This window comes from Pinus tabuliformis, chromosome 5_1 (assembly GCF_031772625.1).
Source record: "Pinus tabuliformis cultivar Carrire ecotype Pingquan chromosome 5_1, CPIR1, whole genome shotgun sequence".
Lineage (NCBI taxonomy): Eukaryota > Viridiplantae > Streptophyta > Pinopsida > Pinales > Pinaceae > Pinus > Pinus tabuliformis.
The window spans coordinates 172,752,895-172,760,142 of NC_142305.1; positions in this window are offsets into that span (position 1 = coordinate 172,752,895).

Genomic DNA, 7,248 nt, shown 5'->3' on the forward strand with positions numbered 1-7,248 from the left:
GGACTTCCGGAGTTACCTTTACGTTCCTTTTCAGACTCCCTAAAAAGGAAAAGGACCGAGTTATCTTTGTCGTTAAACTCGTTAAAAACATTAATAGTGACAAACTTGTCTTTAGACGAGAACGAGTTTCACTATCGCTAGGCTCGTTAAAACATAGCGATGGGTTTGCCCAAAGGGAAAATTATAGAACAAGCATATGTTATCCTCCTCAAGCTTGAAAAAAATAAAGAGGTACTGGTCTGCAATGACTAGGGAAAAATTGGGAAGAAACTTAAAGAACCTTTATTGGTAGCAAGTCGCTCTTGAACATGACACTTCCACTCCATGCCTGAGTCAGGTTGAGTTGTTTCATTCACCGGTCACATCACCATGGTCTCGCCATACCATCCACCTTTGGGGTAAATGCTACCAATCCATCATATAAGTGTCGCCGATATGTTCAAGAGAAGTCATCCAGAGAAGTCACCCGTGTCCCATCCACTACCATACATTATACTTCATTCTTTCATGACCGCCACCCTGAACCATATATCATCAGATCGTTTTCACCTCCATCAAAATCATTTGCTCCATTCCATGTCACTGATGTGGGATACATTAAGGCCCTCCTTTCACGGATTGCTTCTTGTCGACATTAGCTCATTATCCAAGAAGTTGATCTAGGAACACCCCCTTTAGTACTTTGAAGCTTGCATGTCTCAATGGCAAGTTTCTCACTTCCGGCGACAGGTATACATCAATGACCTTCGACCGAAAGATTTTGCGTGGTGTTCGACGCCAAGTCCTTTATTCACACCACGTGAATTGTACTGCAGTACCTTGAGGGTCATTATCATTATCGGTGATTCCTCTCGCGCTTGTTAACAGTTCACATCATTGACTGGTAATCAAGCGATGTCTTTCCATGTTCGACTTCAGAACATTTCTCACATGGATCGACTTATACTTAGAGTGAAGATCGGATGAGATTGAAGACCCCGGATCTAGTTTCAATCATCCAGGCTGCGATATATATTCAGGAAAAATAAAGACATTGACATGTACAGCATTGCAGCACAGATAATCATCCTACCACAAGGATGATGACTTCATCAGAATCATCAGTCTACCATCAGACGATTATCTGTCCTATGTGCATAAAAATGAATTTATAAAGCTGAGCATGGGAATGCCCGCCTCAGCTAGATCATGAAAATAGTATGAAAATAATGTATTGTATTGTATCTTATTACAGGTCTCCTCCCAGCATTGAAAGAACTTCGGATCCTCCTAATAAAGCATTTCACCCGATAAATGGCCTCATACTTTAGGGGGCAACTGTTATAGACATTTTTATGCCTTACAGCTTTGAGCATGAAATTTCCATAATCCAAGGGATCCAAAGTCCCTAAAAGTGTTGTTCCTGCCCCTAAAGGAACAAGGTCAACCAATGACAGCTTCTCCCAGAAGTTCTCCACCAAAAACTACTCAGAATCAGTCAAATCAGGATCAATTCAAGTGCTCCACTAGCTGCATGCATTACAAAGCACCCCAGTACGCTAGCTAGGTGCGTTGCAACGCACCTAAATGCACTACCAAGGTGCGCTGAGCGAGAAATGCCAAATGGCAGTGTCATTCCGCAAGGTGTGCAGACAATGGAAGCTTCCAGAATCTTCCTCAATGACACTTGCCTCACTGAGATCGACCAAGGATGAGTAAGAGGCTCTCAGCCTCCAAGTGGAAGCAAGAACTAACAGAGAGAAGCCACAATTCAAAACATAAGCTGACTCATCCTCTCTGCTTACATCTATATATGGATCCCTCAACCCAGAGATCCAAAGGCTGGAATTTTGTACTTTGCAAAGAATTGCTGTTGGTTTGAGAATGAGATTAGTGCATTGGGTGATTTATGCTTTTTTGGAGGTGAGGAAGGGATTCCTTTGCTGGGAGGTAGATGCTGGATTGGGACTCACTTGGTTGTATCTCCTCTTGGACTTTCTTATCATATCAATAAAACTATTTGAGTTTCTCCTACATGTTGTGTATCAATGATGCTTTGTTATATTTGCATGTTTAGCTTAAATCTAATCCTAAGCTATTTATGAATGTAAATCTATGTCTGTTGCGTAGTTTTCCTCTTCTGTGATCTTGCAGGAACTTGGTGAAGCTAGACCAGTAAGGGAGTAGGTAGCGGGAAGCGAACAAAGAGGAGAGCGATTGGATCAACAAACTAGCGAAAGACACAGGTTAGTTACATCCTTCCTCTTCGTTTACATTTCATAAAGAAGAATACGAAAGTAGTTTTCCTTGTTTTTTGCTAAGGCACTGTCACAACTTAGAGTGGGATAGGGGCGTTCTGAATAGATACTTTTCCCAACAACACCAGGGATGGAAGGGCGACACAAACTATATCAACAGCTAGGCCTGGAGTGATATGGAAGGCCGACTGTTGGAACAATTCACCCAATCTGGCTCATCGCGGGTACATCACTGAGGTGTAGCGCTGACATCACGAGTAAACAGTGTAATAAATTGGATCATCGCTGAAGGAAACACATAGACCACGCGCTGATGTATAAAATCGGGCCATCGCAGGAAACAGATGTACTTTCATGCTGGCAGCACGAATGGATTGTTCATGCATGCCTTTCAGTGCGTGTATTAAGCCAAAAGTCGCAATGAGGCAGTTAACTTTGGAAAAGTGGGTCAATTGGCAGCATAGGAGAGCATATGAGCATGTTTGACTTCGACACATGACATAGTAGATGGACTGGGAGTGAAAGCAGTGAAAAATTACTGTGTAACAGGCCCCACGAAGCCAACAAAAGTAATGGTTTATGTTCATAAATGACTAATCAACCTGATCAGTGCTTCTATTTTTCTGCTATTTGTCAATGATGCCCTCATGTTGATCTGAGTTGAGTGATAATGCTTGAAGTAGAACTGATTGAATGATGAAGTTGAATTTGTTTACATGTTGATTAGTTGAAAAGATTATTGATGTTGCTGATTCCATGAGGATTCTGTAAGCTAACATAATATTTCATAATATCTCTCATCAACTCTGTGTCTGATTCAAATTTACAAGTTTTCAGTGTTCAGTATCTTAAGATTTGTACACGAGTTTCTTACATAAAAGAGTGTATACATGTGGGTTGCCTTAAGTGAGGTAGCGTATACATTTTGGAATTTGAATGACCAGGTTTGTAGTTGATTCTATGTGTTGAAGTAGTATTCTGAGTTCATTTTTGATTTGGATATATCTTTGTACTGCTTCCTTATTTTCTTTTCTTCCTCCAACTAAGTTTTTAACCTGGTAACCTCTTCTTTGTAGATACATTCCCTTTTATCAAATAGATCTTGGTGATCTCTAATTTTATCTGTGAGCCTTTTAACTTCTACTTTTATGGTCATTAGATTTCTTTCACTTTTACCCATAAGAGGAAATTCAGTTGTTTCATTGTCATCTTCAATATTACATGAACAAGGAAAGGTATCAATAGAAGACCAAAAATCATCACCAGATAATTTTTTTCTTGATCATATTCATTCTGAGGTGATTTTAAATCTTGATATTTGCTTCCATCTAATAGCCAATCATCTCTAACACTGTTAGTGTCTCTTTGATATGTCTTCTTCTTTTGAGGTACTTTCTTCTTTTTCTTCTTTCTCATTGTCTTGACGGATCTCCTTCAAGTGATCAAGCTTCTACGAAAGGACCTCCTCTAATACCAATTGTTGGGAAAATACTAGGGAGGGAGGGCGGGGGGAGGGTGTGATTAGTATTTTCAAATCAATAAATTTTTCATTTTATATTCTAATTTCTATACCCAACTTTACTAAAAGGAACCTGTGTGTGTATGTGACTATTCTTAAGAAAACTAGCATACATCCTGTAAACATATGTTTCAGTTAAGTCATCATATTTTTATATTCAGTGAGTGCTTCAATACTTTATTAAACATTATATAGATAGTAACTATGTTTTGTAAGAATAATATAAACCATCACACATAAGAAACACACATGAACAGTAGGATTTAAGGTGGAAACCCAATGCGGGGAAAAACAACCTATTGCTATCATCCTTGTCTTCTTTTTAATATAAAGAAAAATATTTTTACAATCTTGTACTAGTGCACACTCATCATAAATAACTATGCACCAATGAATACAATCATGGATGGGGATCATGACACCATAAATGATTTTCCATTGTATAACCCACTCGTGGATTGACTACATCTAAGTGTTGACACATGTTTTTATCTATGAATATTATGATCTCAGTCTTTCTGAAGTTCTAAAGAGGTGCCTAATTTTAGGTCAAATTTTGCAGATCTATACACTAGTTGGTCTCGGGCAAAGTGCGTATACACGTGGGTTCACGTCTTCCAAGTTGTGTATATAGAGTAAGGATTTATTTTCATAAATGACTGATCAACCTTATCAATGTTTACATTTCTCTACTTTCTATCAATGATGTCCTCATGTTGATCTAGGTTGAGTGAGAATGCTTGAAGTAGAATTGATTGAATGATGAAGTTGAATTTGTTTACATGTCGATTGGTTGAAAATATTATTGATGTTGTTGATTGTATGAGGATTCTGTAAGCTAACGGAATATTTAAGAATATCTTTGGTCAACTCTGTGTCTCATTCATAATTACAAGTTTTCCTTTTTTAGTATGTTAATATATGTATGCAGGTTTCTCTACAGAAAAGAGTGTATACACGTGGGTTGCCTTAAGTGAAGTAATGTATACATTTTGGCATTTGAATGACTAGGGTTGTAGTTGATTCTATGTGTTGAAGCAATATTCTGGGTTTAGTTCTGTGTACTGGTTACAGTGATATGATTGTTCCAGTTGATTGGTTGAGTTTTGATTAAGTGTCATTTGATTGAGTTTCAGTGATTGGTTGATTCAATTGTGTCAGAGATTGATGATTGTATTATAGTGATGAGTTACACTTTAATTGTTGAGATTAAGTGTTGATATTGGATCCAATGTTAAAATTTATGAAACGTGATTCACAGATGTTCTTGAGGGTTGGAGCCTTTAGTCAAGAAGTCAAAGCTTCTTTCCAATAGTAGTTTTTAATCAGATCAGGGGGTTGGAGCTCCCTTCGAGTAGCAGCTGGGGAATAAGTGAAGGTTGTAGCCTTCTCAAGTGGGTTCCTGTGTACTAGTATGAGTCTGCACTAGTACAAAATTGTAAAAATATTTTTCTTTATATTAAAATTGAAGATAGAGACGACATCAACAGGTGGTTTTTTCTCGCATTGGGTTTCCACCTTAAATCTTGGTGTTCAAGTGTTTTGCTTATGTGCAGTGTTTTATATTATTCTTACAAAGCATGTTTACTGTCTATGTATTTTTTAATAAATTATTGATGCACTGGTTGATGAAAAACATATGATGAATTAACTGAAACATAAGTTTACTGGATGTACACTAGTTGTCTTAAGAACATTCGCGTACACATATGAGTTCCTTTCAGCGAAGTTGCGTATAGAAATTAGAATATGAAATGAAAAATTTATTGATTTGAAAATATTGATTCAACCCTCCACCTCCCCATGTTAGTATTTTTCCCAATAGAGGGATTGGAAAACAGAGGTAATAAATAATACTTTGGTGTAACTTTTGAGCAACTATGATCAGGTGCACTTGAAGACTTTGCGATGCAAATATGGTATATATACCACACTCTTATCACAAAGTAGTCCATACTTCTACAAGGATATCAAAGCCTTAAATATATGATGCATATAAAAAAATATTAAATAATGATCATATATATATATATATATATATATATATATATATATATATATATATATATCTTGTAAATCTAGGTGGTTCCTTTCCATTACCTCAAAATCAACAAGATTTAGATCATAAGCATCTATGCCTGTATGGTATCAACCTACCCATAGGAAAATCAGGTCTCTTGACCATCTGGTTGCATTATAACCAATCCAAAATTGAAGGAGTCTAAGAATTTTTAGCAAGCTAAATAAGCATAATTTTCTTGAAATCATCTAATATATATTATCTTATACCAGCTAGCCAAAATTAACTGGATACACATCAAAGAGATTTAATCATCAAATGATTCAATGAGAGTTGTAACTATAGCACTAGATCCTAGTACCTATATTGGAGGCCTGCAATTTGTCTCTCAATATGAGCCAAGCATACATTACATTGTTGTATCTTTAATTGCATTAGTTCCAACACACTATGAATAACTTTCAACTCTTCTGCAAATCCTGGTTTACTTGGGAGTAGCAACATGATAGCTTTGGACAAAATGAGTTTCATCATCCAATAATTATAAAGCATCTACATGAATAGGGTCCTTTCTCTTGTATTTTTTGGATTAGGGAGTATGTCTCCAAATTTTGTTAAGAACTCCTGCTCACTAGGGTCCATGTTTGCATGAATCACTACCTCTAAAGCACTAATTACTTGGTGGGCTTAAGTTGGGGTCCTTGTTCCATATACATTAGTAGTGGCTCTTCCCATTTTTCTTTTGTTTCCCCTTCCACGACCCCTTCAATGGCCCTGAGGTGGCGTGTTCAAGGCACAACCACTGCCACTTCCCCTACCAGAGATTGAACCTCTTCTATTATGCATTGATGGCCTCACCATATTCACCAACCAATTCCTGATAAAAACCTTTATGAATTTGCTAGAAAGAACCTCAAGTAATTACTCAAATGAGGCTCCCATAATAAGATGGAAATGCACAACTTGGTGGACCATATCTTGTGCTTACCTTCAAGGTTCAGTAGACAACTTCAACAGACAATGACACCCATGAAGCCCTTAAATAAGACATGCCCATAAATGGCTAACATGATCGGTATTAAGGACATTTACTTTGATTACAACCCACTTAAAACAAGATTGGCTCCATATCCAACTAAAAAATTGATATAACATAGCAAGACCCCGACTCCCGAACTCGATTCCATTTCCAATTACATGTAGACCCTTACTAAGGTGTAGGTGTGATCGATGGTCATCCTAACTAGAATCCAACAAGACAGAAAAACCTAAACCATTTGTCCTTAAATTCTCTAGCATTGTATCATCTCTAACCAAGGATGATCTGAATAGAAGTGGTGATGCAACACCGCCAACCTAAATCCGACCCTCAAGTTGTAAGGAGAAAAAACGAGACCACAAGTCTTTGAGAACCCCTACCCCATAGCCATGGAGGCCCACTTCTGAGATGATTGAACTAAACTACAATGAGA